This window comes from Sus scrofa, chromosome 1, assembly GCF_000003025.6.
Source record: "Sus scrofa isolate TJ Tabasco breed Duroc chromosome 1, Sscrofa11.1, whole genome shotgun sequence".
In the NCBI taxonomy this organism is placed as follows: Eukaryota; Metazoa; Chordata; class Mammalia; order Artiodactyla; family Suidae; genus Sus; species Sus scrofa.
Genome location: NC_010443.5, coordinates 171,527,170 through 171,544,887, shown reverse-complemented (window position 1 = coordinate 171,544,887; position 17,718 = coordinate 171,527,170). Strand labels below are relative to the sequence as shown.

The following is a 17,718-nucleotide window of genomic DNA, read 5'->3' as shown; positions in this document are numbered from 1 at the left end:
CCAGATGAAAAGTCCAATATAACAAGATTTCATAAACTCAGTGCAACTCATATAAGTCATTCAATTAAATGAAACAGAGACATGGATTTAAGCACATAAAATACAAGAGTCATTTTTCAAAAGTCAGAGATAAATGCTATTGCTGTAAAAGTGAATTATCATTATTCAAAGCCACAATTAGGCATATTCTATGAAACTTGGAAAATTACTATAGATTTTTAGGCCAATAACTATTTTTTCTGAATAGTAACAGAAGATGTTCCTATAAATTTGAATTAATAATTGATTAATTATTCTGATCAGTTTAATTCTTCACAATTCCTAAAATATATCTTTCTAAATCTGGAAAGAGTAAAGTCCTCTCCTTTTACTGAAAAATTCTGAGTTATATTGGAGAAGAGTACATGGGCTGAGACATGAGAGTGGGTTCAGATTACTGCTGGAAAACTTTTCCTTAGGTAAAACTCAATGCAATAAAATATTTTATTGAGATAATGTGCCCCTCAGACAACCAATCTTTAGTTCTTTTTCAGACTAGATAAATCCCACATTTATCTCTTTTTTTATTTATTATTATTATTTACTTTTAATGGCCACATCTGTGGCATTTGGAAGCTCCTGGGCCAGGGGTTGAATAGGAGCTGCAGCTGAGGCCTATACCAAAGTGACAGCTATGCCAGATGCTGAGCTACAACTGTAGCTTACACCACAGGTTTCAGTAATTCCAGATCCTTAACCCACTGAGCAAGGCCAGGGATTGAACCTGCATCCTCATGGACACTATGTCAGGTTCTTAACCAGCCAAGCCAAAACAAGAAGTCTGATTTGTCTTTTTTTTAAATCCAACAATTAGGGGCCAATGCATTTTATTCACCAAAGAAGAATTATTTTCTTACCTACTTGATGTACAAAAATAATATGATAACCCCCCCCAAAAAACAAATAAATTTGTGGGATATTCTTATCTATTTACTTCACAATACATGCTTAGACCTCAAAGCCATTTTTAAAAATCCCTGTTAAATAAGATACACCACACTCCATATTTTCAAAGTCCTAAACTATATTTTCTCTTTTATTTCAGTCCATTTAAAAATCATTTAATTGGGAGTTCCCATTGTGGCGCAGTGGTTAATGAATCCAACTAGGAACCGTGAGGTGGCAGGTTCGATCCCTGGCTTTGCTCAGTGGGTTGGGGATCCGGTGTTACCCTGAGCTGTGGTGTAGGTCGCAGAGGCAGCTCAGATCCTGCGTTGCTGTGGCTGCTAGTGTAGGCCTGGGAACCTCCATATGCCGCAGGAGCAGCCCTAGAAAAGGTAAAAAGACAAAAATAAATAAATAAATAAATATCATTAATTGAATATTAGTTCTGTATTGTCTACATTGAAGTGTTACAAAAGCTGTATTCAAGTTGTTATTCTTCTATCCCTAAGCAACTTAGATAATCTAATATAAACACAAAAATTAAAATTATATTTTAAATAATTTGCATTCTATTCTAATAAATAATACAGCACTGATTCTATGTGAGGGTTGGTTTTTAGCAGTTATATATGTTGTATTAGTCAAGATGCTTCAGAAAAGTATAAACAATAGGACACATATTTATTTGCAATAAGAATTTTCTCATAGCATTGTGGAGGCATGGAAGTCCATGATATACCCCCTATAAATGAAAAATGAGGAGAACCTGTGGTATAATTCAGTCTGGGTCTGAAAGTCTGAAAACAAGGTGAGCTGATGGTACAAGTGCAAGTCCAAAAGCTCTTCAATCGAGGGTTAGATAGTGTAAGCCCTGATATGAGCCCAAAGGCCTGGGAAACAGGAATACTGATATCTAAGGCCTGGAAGAGATGTGTATCTCAGATTAAGCAAAAAGAGCAAATTCACCCTTCCTCTGTCTTTTTATTCTATTCGGGCCCTCAACAAAATGAGGTGATGTTCACCTGCATTGGTGAGGGTACTCTTCTTTACTCAGTCTACCAATTCAAATGCTATCTCCTCTGGAAACACTATCATAGACACAATAACAATGATTTACCAGCTCTGTGGGCATCCCTTAGCCCAGTAAGGTTGACACATAAAATTAACCATCACAGACATCTTAAAACGCCAACAAAATCTACCACGTAATCATTATTATAATCTACATGTTACAAATGGTGAAACAAGATATTATGTGTTAAATATGTTAAGGCCACATATAGAAGACAAAGTGGTGGAGTTGGGATTCTAACCAGGGCATTTGATTATAGTTTGTTCTTTTATGTCTCCTTCAGTAGCTGACTATCAACTCTACTCCTACAGACATTTTAAAACAGGAACATCCTATTCTAATTAAAATAAGTAGGGAAAAAACATTAAAATAATAACTTATGAACATACAGCAATAAAAGTTATTTTCTGAAAAAGATACAATAGTCAGCATAATAATTAAAGGTAAAATACAATGAATACTTCAAATACTTTTAAGTCTATAATTTACTATTTTAAAATTTTTAAAAATTATGTTTTTCTATTTTACTTAATTTATAGAGTAATTATTGTTACTCAATTTACCCTCTATTACCTAGTTAGCCATGCATTATTTTTCAATAATTACATCTACTTTAGAGATTCAGTGTGCATCTTTGACAAACTACTTTCAAATCTAGTCAGATTTTTTAGTACTTCCCCAAAAATAAAAAGTCTTAAAACTTTAGTCTTCGCCTATGCTCTAAAATTTTGTAATTTTGCTACTATATATTTTATTTCTCCATGTATTAAAGTGCTGAGAACTATGTCTAGATACTTACAGTAGAGCATGATAATGGGAGAAAAAATTATGTATATATGTATGTGTAACTGGGTCCCTGTGCTGTACAGTGGGAAAAAAAATAGTGTGTTGGGGGGGAAATAACAATAAAAAATAAATTTAAAAAATTTTTAAAAATAAATAAAAAATAAACTCAATTGTAATAATTCTAATAACTAGAAACAAACTGTGTCTGTTTGATTGTAAATTTTTCTCATCGCCCCATCTCCTGGCCTCGTTGGTAAATTTTGAGTAAATACCAAATATCATGTTTAAAAAATATCAATTCTATAGGATATTATTTTCCTATGGGAGTAGCTACTTTTGTTTCTGGCACACAGTTAAAGTAGGAGCAAACACTATACTCTCTCCTGGCATGGAGCTTAGCCAAGATGGACTTTATTCATTGCCAGAGATTATTATGCTTCCAGTGTATACTTATTCTCAAAGGCAGTTTTCAAGGACCTCAAGTGAATTTTTTCCTTCTTAGAAGGCTCTGAAATCCATTTATTTTCTCTTTTGCACAATAAGAATAAAAACTCTTTCTAGCTTTTCAGGCCTGCTCTGCTTACTAATTAAAAAATGGAGATGAAAAATCTCTACTTTGAATTTAAGGCACTGATAAAAGAAATTGAGGAAGACACGAATAAATAGAAATATATCCCAAGTTCATGGATCAGAAGAATTTATATTGTTAAAATGTCTATAATACCCAAAGCCATCTATAGATTCATGCAACCCTACTGAAATTCCAATGGCATTTTTTTTTTTTACTGAAATAGAAAAAACAAACCTAAAATTTGCATGGAACCACAGAAGACCCCAAATAGCCAAAGCAATCCTGAAAAAGAACCACAAAGCTGGATGCATCACACTGCCTAACTTCAAAACTATATTATAAGGCTGAAATAATCAAAAGGGTAGGCTGGTGGCATAAAAACAAACATATCAACTAATGAAACTGAATCAAGAGCCCAGAAAAAAAAAAAAACATGTATATACAATCCACAAATATTTGACAAAGGAGTCAAGAATACTTAATGGAGAAAAGATAGTCTCTTCAATAGAGGATGCTGAGAAAATCAGATATTCACTTGCAAAAGAATAAAGCTAGACCCCTATCCTATACCACTCACAAAAAGTTACTCAAAATGAATTAAAGAGTAGAATGTAAGAAATTAAACCATAAAATTCCTGGAAGAGAAAATTGAGAAATTCTCCTTAACATTGATCTGGGCAATGATTTTGGATATGACCGTTAAAGCGCAAGCAACAAAACCAAAAATAAAACAAGTGAGACTATATAAAACAAAAAACTTCTGTGCAGAAAAAAAATCAATATAATAAAAGTACAACCAGAGTTCCCAGTGTGGCTCAATGGGTTAAGAACCCAACATAGTGTCCGTGAGGTTCCATGTTCAATCCCTGGCCTTGCTCAGTGGGTTAAGGATCCAGCATTGCTGCAAGCTTTGGCTAGGTCACAGATGTGGCTTGGATCTGGTGTTGCTGTAGCTGTGACATGTGCTGGTAGCTGCAGCTCCAATTTGACCCCTAGCCCAGGAACTTTCAAATGCTGCAGGTGCAACCATAAAATGAAAAAGTGAAACCTATGCAATAGGAGAAAATATTCGTAAACTTAGCATCGAATAAGGAGTTAATGTCCAAAATATCCAAAGAACTCAAACAACTCAAAAGCAAGCACAAAAAGCAAAAACCCAGCTAAACAATGGGCAAAGGACCTGGATAGGTATTTTTCAAAAGAAGTTATTCAAATGGCCAACTAGTATTTGAAAAAGATGCTCAACATCACTAATCATCAAGGAAGTGCCAATCAAAACCACAGTGAGATATCACCTTACACTTGTTAGAATGGCTATCATCAAAAGGACAAGAGATAAGTGCTTGTAAGGATGTAGAAAATAGGTCATCCTAGTACACTGTTTAATGGTAATGAAAAACAGTACAGCCATTATGGAAAACAATATTGAGCTTTCTCAAAAAACTAAAAATAGAAGTACTATGCAATACAGCAATTCTTTTTCTGGGTACTTATCTGAAGGAAATGAAGAAATATTTCCACCTCCATGTTCACTGTAGTAGTATTTACAATAGACAGACATGGAAAAGACCTAAATATCCATCAATGGATGATTGGATAAAGATGATTAGAATATTATTCAGCCATAGAAAAGAAGGAAAATACACCATTTACAACAACATGGATAGTCCTTGAGGGCACTGTACTAAATGAAATAAGTCTAGAGAAAGGTAAATAGTTTATGATTTCACTTATATGTAGAGTCTAAAAAAAAGCAAACTTGAAGAGTCAGAGAACAAATTGCTGACTGCGAGAGATGGGGTAAAGGGATTGTGAGAACTGGGTGAAGGTGGTCAAAAGATAAAAGTTCTAGTTTCATGGTAAATAAATTCTGGAAATAAAATGTGCAGCATAGTCACCAATATTGTACTGTATATTTGAAAGTCACTAAGAAAGTAGTTGTTAGAAGCTCTCATTACAAGAAAAAAATCTGTAATTTGTGAGGTGATGGATGTTAATGAAACTTATTATGGTAATCACAGCACAATATATACATTATTCAAATCATTATATGTCATACATCTTAAACATAAAATTTTCTGTTACTAAAACTGAAAATATAAAAATAAATATTTTTTAAAAGGAGAGGACAAAATGGCTTGAGAATGAAGGCATGTTCACTCTTTATTCTTCTTGTCCTTCATTTTCTCTGGATTCTTATATCCTTATGCTTTGGCTACTCTGGAAAATCTAAATTTTTGGCCTTCTTAGCCTCAGGAAACTGTTAAAAAACTAGCTTTCAATCACTTACCAGCACTTTACGCTTCCCTTTTGGTCTCTTATACACAGACTGTTTATGATTTTGCCAAAATTTTGAGTGTGAATTTGTTAAACTATTGGGTTCACCAAAATGTATTTATATTCTCTCTAGCACCTTGCCTCTTGAAGACTCAGCTGTCTTCCTGAATCTATAATGACTCTAAACAGATGGTTTTTGTGTTTTATCTAGCTATACTAATTTTACTTGGTAGAAGTACTGTTCTTGTAAAAGTTACTTTGTGACAGCAGAAATAAAAAAACCTCTCTCCATTTTTCATTTATTTAAATTATATTTGTATATTATCATATCATTCCCTTTCTCTCAAAATATTTATCTCAGTTTATATGCTTGACTTATACATTAATTACTATAAGCATCATAAACACAGGATACATTTCTTTTTTTCACCTAAAAATCTCAAGCATCAAGCCCAGGGAGATTTGAGTGAATTATATTTATTAAAAGACAGATTTAACTGGGTCACCATGCTATACAGTAGGAAAAAAATTGTTTTTGGGAAATAACTATTTAAAAAAATTAAAACAAAGACAGATTTATTGTAGCATTAAGGGTTCATTGTTAGATGACTGGATAAATAAGATGTGGTATAAAAACAAAGGAATATTATTCCACCAAAAAAAGAGAAAGAAATCATGCCATTTGTGACAATATAGCTGGATTTTGAGGGCATTATGCTAGGTGAAATAAGTCAGACAGAAAAAGGCAAATACAAATGATCTAATTTACAGATGGAATCTTTAAAAAAAAAGACGAAAAAGAAATTGAGTTCAATGATACAGAGAAGAAATCAGTTGTTGCCAAGGGAGAGAGGTGGGGGTAGGCAAAATGGAGAAAGGTGGTCAAAAGGTACAAACTTTCAATTATAAGTGAAATAACTCATGGAGATATAATGTGACTGTAGTTAGTGTATTGCATGTTTGAAAGTTGTTAATAGATATTACAAGTTTTCAACATAAGAAAAAAAAATCTGTACTTATATGTAGTGATAGGTGTTAACTAGACTTACTGTAGTGATCATTTTGCAATTTATACAAATATTGATTCATTTGCTGTATACCTGAAATTAATGTAATGTTATATGTGAATTGAATATCAATAAAATAACCAAAAAAAAGTGGAAAACACCACATTTAATAGCTTATAATACTGTAAAAAAATAGGCATTGCTCTTTCTTGTCAGAGGATTATGGTTTCTTGTCCATTGATGCAATGCTTGATTATAGGATATGTTTGATTAACAAAAAAAAATGAGTGAAAGTGATCTATTTTCTACTACAAAAATTAAGAGCCATCATGAGGGTTCCTCTCTACTCTCCACATTTCCTTTAACTCAAGAATAGCCAGGAGTTCCCGTCATGGCTCAGTGGTAAATGAATCTGACTAGGAACCATTAGGTCGTGGGTTCGATCCCTGGCTTTGCTCAGTGGGTTAAGGATCTGGCGTTGCCATGAGCTGTGGTGTAGGCTGCAGAGATGGCTCATATCCTGTGTTGCTGTGGCTCTGGTGTAGGCTGGCGGCGGCTATAGCTCCAATTAGACTCCCAGCCTGGGAACCTCCATATGCCACAGAAGCAGCCCTAGAAATGACAAAAAGACAAAAAAAAAAAAATAGCCAGCAACGTTCTATCCACCTGGCTTCTTATTGAAGTAGAAGAGTAGAACTGAAGGCAATCTATATTATGTAGCGTGATAGAGCAATGTTTATTTTTGTAAGCTCCTAAAATTTTAGCATCCTTTCCACTGCTACATAGCTTGGGTAAACCATCCAATATGGAAATGAATGACAGGAATGAGTTGCTGCTCTAATAAAAATTAAAATATGTGGCACTAGTTTGCGGGCTAGGCAGAAGGTCTAAGGAAACTGTTACTGCAAGTCAAAACTATCTTGCCATATAATGTGGTGTAAAAGTTGTGTTAATATTGTAACATGTGGTCATTTGGAGGGTCTGAAGTAGATTCAATGAACTTTTACCTTGAAGAAAAAGATAAAGATGGGTTTTATGCTAATGCTTGCACTTGACAGGATATTAATCTCATGCACTTACAAAAAAAGAATTGGCTCATTTTTTTTTTAGAGATGGAAAGTAATAAAAATTTTTTAGAAAACTTTTGGGGCTTAATTAATTCATATCTCCAAATGATAAAAAATAAAGAATGCTTTGAATGATATGGGTCAATTAAAACTCAGTTTAGTGCCAAGCTTCAGATCGAGGAAAGACTCACCATTCCCTTTAGAAAATTCTTAATGGATTCAGATGGCATTGAGGAATCATTTCAGCTAGGTAAATGGTTAAATGATAGTATAATATTAAAATGACTAAACAATTCTAATTTTATTTACTTTTTTTATTTTTCTAGGGCCACACCTGTGGCATATGAAAGTTTCCAGACTAGAGGTTGAATTGGAGCTTCAGCTGCTGGCCTATATACCACAGCCACAGCAATGCCCGATCGAGCATGTCTATGACCCAACCCACAGCTTATGGTGACACCAGATCCTTTAACCCACTGAGCGAGGTCAGGGACTGAACCTACATCCTAATAGATACCAGTGGCGTTCTTACCTGGCTAAGCCACAACAGGAACTCCAAAAATTCTAGAGGCATTTCATTCCCATAGAATCTTAATAGGCTCAAAGTTTGTGCAATGTAGTCCATAAATAGAAAAGTAGGAACCGGTTCTTGGCACAGGAGTGGACTGGAAAGAGAAAGACAAATGAAAGCCTATTTAAATTCTTGGGAGAGGAGGCCTACCAAAAAGCCCAACACGTGGTATGATGTGATATGAAACCATTCTTTAGGCCTCAAACTTCTATACTAGAAGATGAGAGCTGATCAGATACCAAGGATTGCATATTTTATATCTTTTCTCAGATGTGATTGAAGGATGATACTTGTAAAGAAATAACTTCTCTGAGAGTGAACTGCAGAAGCCATTAAAGACGACGGATTTGGAAAATATTTCTAAGGAGGAGTAACTTGGCCTTAATTAGGAATATTCCCAAGGATAAAAGGTACTTGCCTGGTGGGATTTTAAAGTAACTCTGGACCAGAAATGTATGTATGTCACATTTTTTATTTCTTTTAAAGATTCTAGACTCATACCTAGAAACAATTCTGATAATAAGCCATTATTTCTTTGAATGATGCCTCTCCCACGAGATCTTCTTCAACCCTTCCCAAACTAGTAGCATTATTTTGTTCCTCTCATTTGATTGTGCATGTCTCTCACTCTGAATGGTTTCCTCCAGTTTAGCTCTTTGCCCGCCAAGTCTGTCTACTGACTTTCATATTTCCACCATCCCACAGTTTTTAAATTTTAAAGATCGCAACTTTTTCCTTCTAGTTGCTCTCTTTAGTTCTTTTTGAAATGTGCCCTATTTTTGCCATGGTGGACTATTTTTTTTTTTCCTTACTATGGTCTATATGCTTTTTTTTATTTGATAATAGTAAATATGATTATGGTCTATTGGCTATTTTGTTCTTTCAAGTCGTTTTGAAGTTAGTTATGATGGAGTCTTGTTGGTTCACAACCTCAGGAGTTCCCTGAGTGAAATCTAAAACTCCTGGAGGAGAGGGACAGGTGAAAGAACGAGGCAAATCACTTCAGTTTAGTAGGTGGAAGGTTTAGTAATCAGGGGAACTTACGAGGCTTGTCTTAGGTGGGGACACAAGGTACTTCCGGTTTCCTTCCCTTAACAGGCAGCCTTTCCAGTGTTCCTACTCTAATAAGGACCTCAGTTTACTGTGAGCAGGTCAAAGGCCACATTTTTCGATCTCTGCCTATATGTTTAAACTCTAGCCTCAACTCTGTAAAGGTCTGATCCATTGTATACAAACACAAAGCATATATAGGCAGACACTTGAAGATTCGCTGAGTGAATAATTGTATTTACCCATATGTTACTGAGAATGGAATCTGTTTACAGGTCTCAAGTGCTGAAGACAAGGAAGTCTCTTTTCTATTACTACACAAGCTGAACTTTTTTATAGGTAGGTGTTTTCCACCAATAGCCATTTGCCCACTTGTCCTACAGAAGATTTATAACAGCATTTTTTTTCTTTGCATTTTCACACAAAAATTACAGTGCAGTATAGGGGGCAGTATATTATTATGTATGTGCCATGCTTTGATAATTTACTGCAGCAATGTTAATGCTGGAGTAATATAGTCATACATTTTACAAAGAAATTACAGTCTGTGATTAAGCATCACTGGTATTAAATTATTCTATGACTTCAACTTAACAACACAATTGTATCTGTCCTGATAAGAGCTATATTCAAGAACAAGCAAAATGGTAATAGTGAAAACGAGAAGAAAAGTTTCCAAGGAGGGAACAGAACTGGGTACTGACTGAATTGGAGCAAGAAAAAATATTTTGGGGTGAAATACATATGGTCTGGGTTGTGATGACATTTGTAAATGTTCATCAAGCTGTAAAGATTTATGCCTTTTACTTACTGATTTTTTTTTTTTTTTTTTTTGGCAACTCCCAGAGCACATGGAATTTCCTAGGCCAGGGATCAAATATGAGCTGGAGCTGTGACCTATGCCACAGCTGTGGCAACAGCAGATCCTTAATTCACTGTGCTGGACCAGACATCAAACCCACGCTGCCACTGAGACAACACCAGATCCTTAACCTGCCATGCTACAGCAGGAACTCTCTGAATGCATTTTAACCACAATTAAAAAGCACAAATAGAGAAAATATGAAATAAAACCAAAAACACCTTTCATTTTGAACTACTAGTTATATATATGCAATATGTTCATATCTCATTGTTTTACACATATTAAATATAAACAATATTATTTTTATATTAGTTCAATTTATCACTATAATATTTTATTGTAACTAACATATTCTCTGCATTTCACTTGAGGATTTTCTTCTTTTTATTAAATTACTATATAAAAGAAGGACACTTATAAAAGACATGGTTTTATAGAGCCCTTGCTTTGTTCCTTGCACATTATTTAAAATTAGATACCTGTGAAACCTATTTAGCAATATGTATTACCTAGGAAATAAGCAAGGTTTACAAACACCATCCATTATTTAGTGTTATAATAAAATATACTTGTGTAGATTGAGAAAAAGAAAATAGATATAGACAGCAGAAAAATAAAGGGAGTATTCTAGAAAAGAGGTGTATAAAAAAGGTAGTACTTTGTGTCCAGTTAAATCACATTTTCTCATTTTCTAAATGAATGTCTTTAGATGACTACAAATGCAAGGTGTGAAACAATGTAATGGTGCCATATTATTTTTTTCATTGAAAACTTCTTTATATAAGTACTTAAAAATCTTCCTATAACTACGTATATCAATTTCCAATAAAAATCAATGTATCCCAGCCAGCAGTTTTGTAGTTAGAGGTTTAAAAAAAAAATAGGAAATAATGTTTAAAATTTGCCATTTTTAAAAAATTTTAGGTATTCTTTATAAGAAGTGTAGTTGGGTATCTGCTATATTTTGTAGGTTTATTTAGAGGAAAATTTTCTCCATAGCCTGGAAAATTATTATAATCTTTGACTTTTTGTCACAATTTCATTAAAGATACTATATTACAAGTAATGCATTATTCTCAACAAAGAATATTTTACAGATATTTTCACCATTGCTGACATGAACTAAATGTTTGTGTTCCCTAAAATGTAAATGTTAAAGACCAAATCCCCAGTGATGGTATTTGGAGGTGGGGCCTTTAGGAAGTAATTAGGTTTAGAAGAGATATTGAGGTTGGAGCTCCCATGATGAGATTAGAGTCTATAAAAAAGAGGAAGGGACCAGAGCTCTCTCTCTCCCACTTGTAAGGACACACACAGTAAGAAGGCAGCCATCTGAAAGTCATGAAGAGAGCCAGGACCCTAACTAGGCTGCACTTTATCTTGGGTCTTCCCAACCTCCAGAACTGTGAGAAATAAATTTTGTTATTTAAGGCACCTGGTCTAGGACTTTTTCTTATAGCAGGCTAAACTAAGACAATGGCTTAAGTACTGTAAGTTTCAAGTTATAAATGTAATTTTGAATGCTTTTTAGTGGATACAACACTTCAAAGATTAAAATATACATTTAGCACAAATTTGCAAGTAACTAGAAATCTTTATATCTGGCAGTAAATAAAAAGTTTTAGAAGCAGGATCTTTCTGATCTTCAAAGAAATGTTAAAAGCAAGGAGACAGTAAACAAAAATAAGCTACTCACTCTGCAATTATTATTCATGTCTTTGTGACAGAAAGTAAGATATAAGAAAATACTGTTTATAAAGAAAAAAACAAAAAGAAAACTGTCTTTTGTTATTTTGAGAACACCGGTGACATTTTATCTTTTGTTCTGCCTTCTTAACTCTCCTATACTTCTTTTTAGCTTTGAATTCTATTTACAAGCAAAAACACATAATAATATTTAAAAAATGACGTCATAGCTAAGTTAAACAACTGATCATATCCTACATGGTAATTATTGAGAATGGTGTATGCAGAATAGAGATCAAGTCTTGTTAATTTCCTTTTGCCTCGGAATTATTTGGACTACACTAATTTTATCATCTGTTCTACAAATGTGACATATATAAATTGTCAGTGCTTTTAAAATAGAGGATTTGGGAAATATTGATATCTATTTCTGAGACACTCTTCCTTGGCAAATTAATTTGTGTGTGTGTGTGTGTGTGTGTCTTTTTAGGGCCACATCTGCGGCATATGGAAGTTCCCAGGCTAAGTGTCAAATCAGAGCTGCAGCTGCCTGCCTACACCACAGCCACAGACAGAGATCCGAACCGTGTCTGCCACCTACATCATAGCTCACAGCAATGCTGGATCCTTAACCCACTGAGCAAGGCCAGGGATTGAACCTGCATCCTCATGGACACTAGTTGGGTTCAATATTGCTGAGCCAGGATGAGAATTCCGTAAATTAAATTTTAAGCATGTTATATAATGTACTGATTAGAATATCTTACACTAAGAATCCTGTACCTCATCAATCCTTCATTTTGTATTAAATTATAGGAACACCAGGATTCCCAGGAGGCACTCCCTCCTTCCCCCATCAATTCCACAGCTCAGTGGAATTGTTTCCTGTGGTGATATTCCACATAATACAGAATAATTCATCTTCATGTGTGCTGTGAACTGCTCATTTGTAATAAATATTGATTTTTCTTAAATTATCTTGAAGTTGATTGACTCATCCCTTGATCAGCAACTTTTTTTTCTTAACATAATTGCTACCCATCAACATGGAAGAAACTTCATTCTTAATCATTTGGGAAGAAAGTTGTAGCAAGAGGCATACTTATTACATGCTAAGTCACAGTAAATAAAATGATGCAAACTTTAAAATCTCTCAATTCTAGAAGTAAGATAATGTCTTCAAGTTTTTTTTCCTAAAATATATTCTTCTATGGGACTCATGAAATAATCTTCTGGATGTAAGTACATATAGTATTACATCTGTCCAAGTATACATAGTGCTTTGAAAGAGGTTATATGTCAGTCAGAACTATCTTGGATTAAATAATCAATAGTAGACTTGCTCTTTCAACATTGATCTCTATTTAATGCTTGTAAAATTAAAATTGTAAAACGCTTTTTTTTGACATGTTCTTCATTTTGTTGGAAATTGTATTAGTTTGCTGGGGCTGCTGTAACAAAGTACCACAAATGAATGGCTTAAACTCAGAAGTTTATTGTCTCACAGTTCTAGAGGCTAAAAATCTGAGATGGAGTTGTCAGCAGGGACACAGTGCCTCTGAAGGCATGAAGGAAGGATCTTTTTTATATGGATCAGCAATCATTCTTGGCTTGTGGCAGCATGATTTCAGTCTTAAACTTGTATTCTTCCTGCCTGAGTGTCCAAATTCCCCCCTCTGTAAGAACCTCAGCCGTATAGGATTTGGGCGGCCCCCTGCTTAACTTGACTTCATTTTGACTAGTTACATCTATAATGACCCTATTTCCAAATAAGATCAGATTCTGAGGTAATGAGAGTTAGGCCTTCAACCTATGGATTCAGGTGGATGTAATTCACCCATTACAATAATACAAACACTTCTTTAAGCAAACAGAATATTTATTTTTGGAACAAATTTCTATTTGAAGCTAAAAAAAAATGCTGTTATCAAATTTGAAATCATGTCTTTTATAATTTATATGTGAATTCTGTATGTTCTAAATTTCACCATAGAAAACATATATGATTGGATATATATATAGTGGCTATTACTCTTTATTAATTAAACAACATAGTAGGGAGTATGTATCAGGAGTTTTAAGCTTAACATTATTAAAGATTCATAAACACTCCTATAAAATGAAGACAAAATTAATACTATACGAGTGTACTCTTACAAAACTATCATCCATTTCAAAAAAGGAGAATAATTTTTGATAATATAGATAATGAATAAATCTTCAGTTGTGCATTCCTCATTTTGATGCCTTCCACTCTCAAGATGTATGTTTTATTGTATTTTTCCTGCTAAAACTCACCTCACCAGGGGATTCCATCTGCCAAATAAAGAGCAAACTTTCACACAGAGGGAAAATGTTTTTTACACACAACAAAAAGTTAGATCCTGCTGAGTGTTTCCCCAGGCTTCCATAAAAATTCACAGGTGAAGCACTGCCACCTTAATAAGAAACCCCAAACAGCTTTGATCAGCTAAACAGAAATAGTTTTTATTCCAAGCACATTAAAATATACAAGAAAAGCACAGTACAGGCAGTGCTTTTGGCCTTTATTTCCTTGTTTATGATATTTTGTAACAAAACTTTGAAATACACTTAAAAGTACTTTCTAACTCTAAGAGGTTGATTTGAAACAATTCCATGCTAGGGGTGATAATTAGTTCAGTTTCCTGCTATGTTATGACCCTGACCCCTATTTCTTCGTTTATTTGAGGAATTATTGAGAAATAATTGCACGCTTAATCAATAAAGCATATGTCAATAACTTAAAAGGCTTATTTATACATTTTATAATATAAATAAGCTATTAAATAGTACAAATTAGTTTGATAATCATAAAAATATCTCTGGCTATAAAAATATCTATGGCTATTAATGCCTTTATTTTTTTAATTGTAATTTTTGGAAATATCTAAGATATGCTTGGTTTTTTTTTTTGCTGATTAAAATGTAATACTTGTTCAGTTTATATCATTTGGAAGATGTAGAAAATGGAAACAATTCAAAATTACATATGCAAGTATACAAATAGGGCCACAACCAATGTGGTTGATATAAAACTGTTCCTGTATATATATATATATATATATATATATATATATATATATATATTATACATAAAACAAATTTAAGATCTTATTTTGTAAATAGTAAATTCTATTGCTTTACTCATATGTTACTATGGATATTTCTCATTTGTCTGATTAAAGTAAAAATTATATCATCTCAGTATTTAAATATCATTCTCTTACATAGCTGCGTTTTTTTGATGGGCTACTAAATTTTTTAAAAATTTGGTCTATATTCTAAATAAATCTGTTATGAAAATTGCTGTTATATCTTTGATGATATGTAAATTTTCACCAAAAATTGGTACATAAAATTATAAAAATCTGATCAAATTTTATAAACCTTCAATTCTTTGTATATATGTATATATTACAAACTTTTTAAGAGGTCAAATAATATATTCTTCCCCACATAATGAAAAGAATCATTCATGAGCCATCAGTGCAAATTACTGTCTTAAAACACACTAACAATTAGTGACAAACAAAATTTCATTTTCGTTTAAAGTTTCTATAACTTTTGAGATTACTGTTAAAAATTACTTTTAATTATATCTATTTCTGCCTATGTAAATTATCTGCATTCGTCCCTTTTTCTGTTGCAAATTTTATCGTTGGTATTGTTTTTTAGAACATTAATGCCTATTTATGATTTTTATGAATATTCTCCAGCTGTGTCATTTTGAAGAGGGACTAGGGTACATGAGTACTAGCCAACACTATTTAATGTTATAAAAATATATCAATATTACCACTAATTAAATTTTCAGTGTCTTATGTTAAAAATGATTCCGCTTTGAGGTAAATTAAATAATCTCATATTTCCAAGTGTCACTTTGGTATTCTGAAGAAATTATTTTTGGAAGTGGTTTGTTACTATGTTTTCTTTTGGAGGAAGAGTGGTGTTTCACATGTCAGGAATTGTGTGATTCTTAACTAGCCTGTTAAGAGATTTTAGTTTTTCATCTCAGTGTGTGAGTATATGTATGTGTGTATTTTTTTAAATGGTTGATGTCCCAGAAGATAAAATAGGAGAAAACTTGGGTGATGTTGAGTACAATGATTACTTTTTAGATACAACACCAAAGGCATGATCCATTAAAGAAATACTGCTACAGTTCATTAAAATTAAAAAATTCTGCTCTGTGAAAGACAATGCTAAGAGAATGAGAAGCCAAGCCACAGACTGAAGATAATATTTGCAAAAGACATATCTGATAAAGAACTGTTATCCAAAATATACAAGGAACACTTAAAATTCAACAATATCAAAATAGACACACTAACCTAAAGAAGGGCGAAAGACCCTAACAGAGCTCTAACCAGAAAAGACAAACAGTTGACAAATAAACATATGGAAATGATGTTCCACATCATATGTCATCAGGGAAATGCAAATTTAAAAAATGAGATACCACTACACATCTATTAGAATGGCCAAAACCCAGACACCCTGACCTAAATGCATATTACTAAGTGAAAAAGCCAATCTGGAAAGGCTATATGTTGTATGATTCCAATTCTGTAAAAGATTAAACTATGAAAACCATAAAAATGGGTAAGCAGAACACAGAGGATTTTTAGGGCAGTGAAGCTATTCTACATAAATATATAATGGTGGATATACATCCTTAGATATTTGTCCAAACCCACAGAACGTGCAACACCAAGGGAAGAAAGGATGCTATGCATGTGTAAGGGCAGGGATTATAGGGGAAATCTCTATACCTTCCTTTCAATTTTTCCATTACCCTAAAGCTTCTCTAAAATATTAAATATTAAGAAAGAAAGAGAAAAGAGGGTGATGCATTTTACTAAATGTTTTTCCCTGTCTATTGAAGACTATACATTTTTCTCTTTAGGTTTATGAAGTATCTTAATAAAAGTCTTCTTTAATAAAAACGTATATGGGTTTCACACATGGCCTGAGCTTTCTTAAAACCTGGTGACTGGGTTCACAGGGCTAGGACCCCTAGAAAGACACAGCCTGTGGTGGAAGCCCCCTGGATTACAATGTACCTTCACAAATCAGTCACTTTGGCTACACTCTGTGCATTAGCACTTAGTCATTAAGTCTAGTCCATACCCAAGAGAGGGAAGTGAGACTTTATTGGAGGAATTTCAAGTTATTTACATACCTCTTCTTAAATTTTCACAGCCATCAATACAAATCATGTAGCCATTAATAACTCCCAGGAAATAAAAATAGAATTTGGGTAATAAAGTCTAACCTTTTTCTTTGCCTTCATGTTTCCTCTAGTTTCACTTGCTCGCAGGGTGCTGCGTAAAGGAAGAGGCTTCTCACCTGGCATTTCAGACCATAGTACCTAAGGGCCGAACGGCTGCCAGATACCTCGGTTCAGCTGCCGCACAGGCTACTCAATTCAAGAAGGCCTCGGCGAGCCGTGTGCAGAGACGCTGCGCCCAGCACTGTGTTCTGGAGACTTGAGCAGTGCAGCCGCACTGCAGCACCACAAAAACTCCCCCAACTTCCACCACTGCCTAGACCACTGTAGAGCAGGTTTGCTGACGATTTTTGTTTTGTTTTGTTTTCTCCAGCCCCAAGCTCTCACCTCTCCATTCTTTGACCGAGGAATAAAACTTTCCTTTGCTTCTGTACTAAGCTCAACCTCCTTCTATTGGTATGAGCAACACCTGGGAAATGATGCTTGTTGGAAACCAATTCAGGAGGGTTGATAAAAAAAAGGATCACGTTTTTTTCATTTTAGTATTAGCACCCACCTAAAAAATTAATGAACTCCTTCTTCTAAGAGTGC

General features: G+C 33.8%; 1 long non-coding RNA gene across 1 annotated transcript in view; it reads right to left on the bottom strand.

Moving 5' to 3' along the window:
* Positions 1-17,422, bottom strand: part of LOC110257009 — a 60,910-nt gene extending 43,488 nt beyond the window's left edge. The window contains exon 1 of the long non-coding RNA XR_002339135.1: positions 17,173-17,422. This is a non-coding gene — a long non-coding RNA (uncharacterized LOC110257009). The remainder of the gene's footprint in view (positions 1-17,172) is intronic.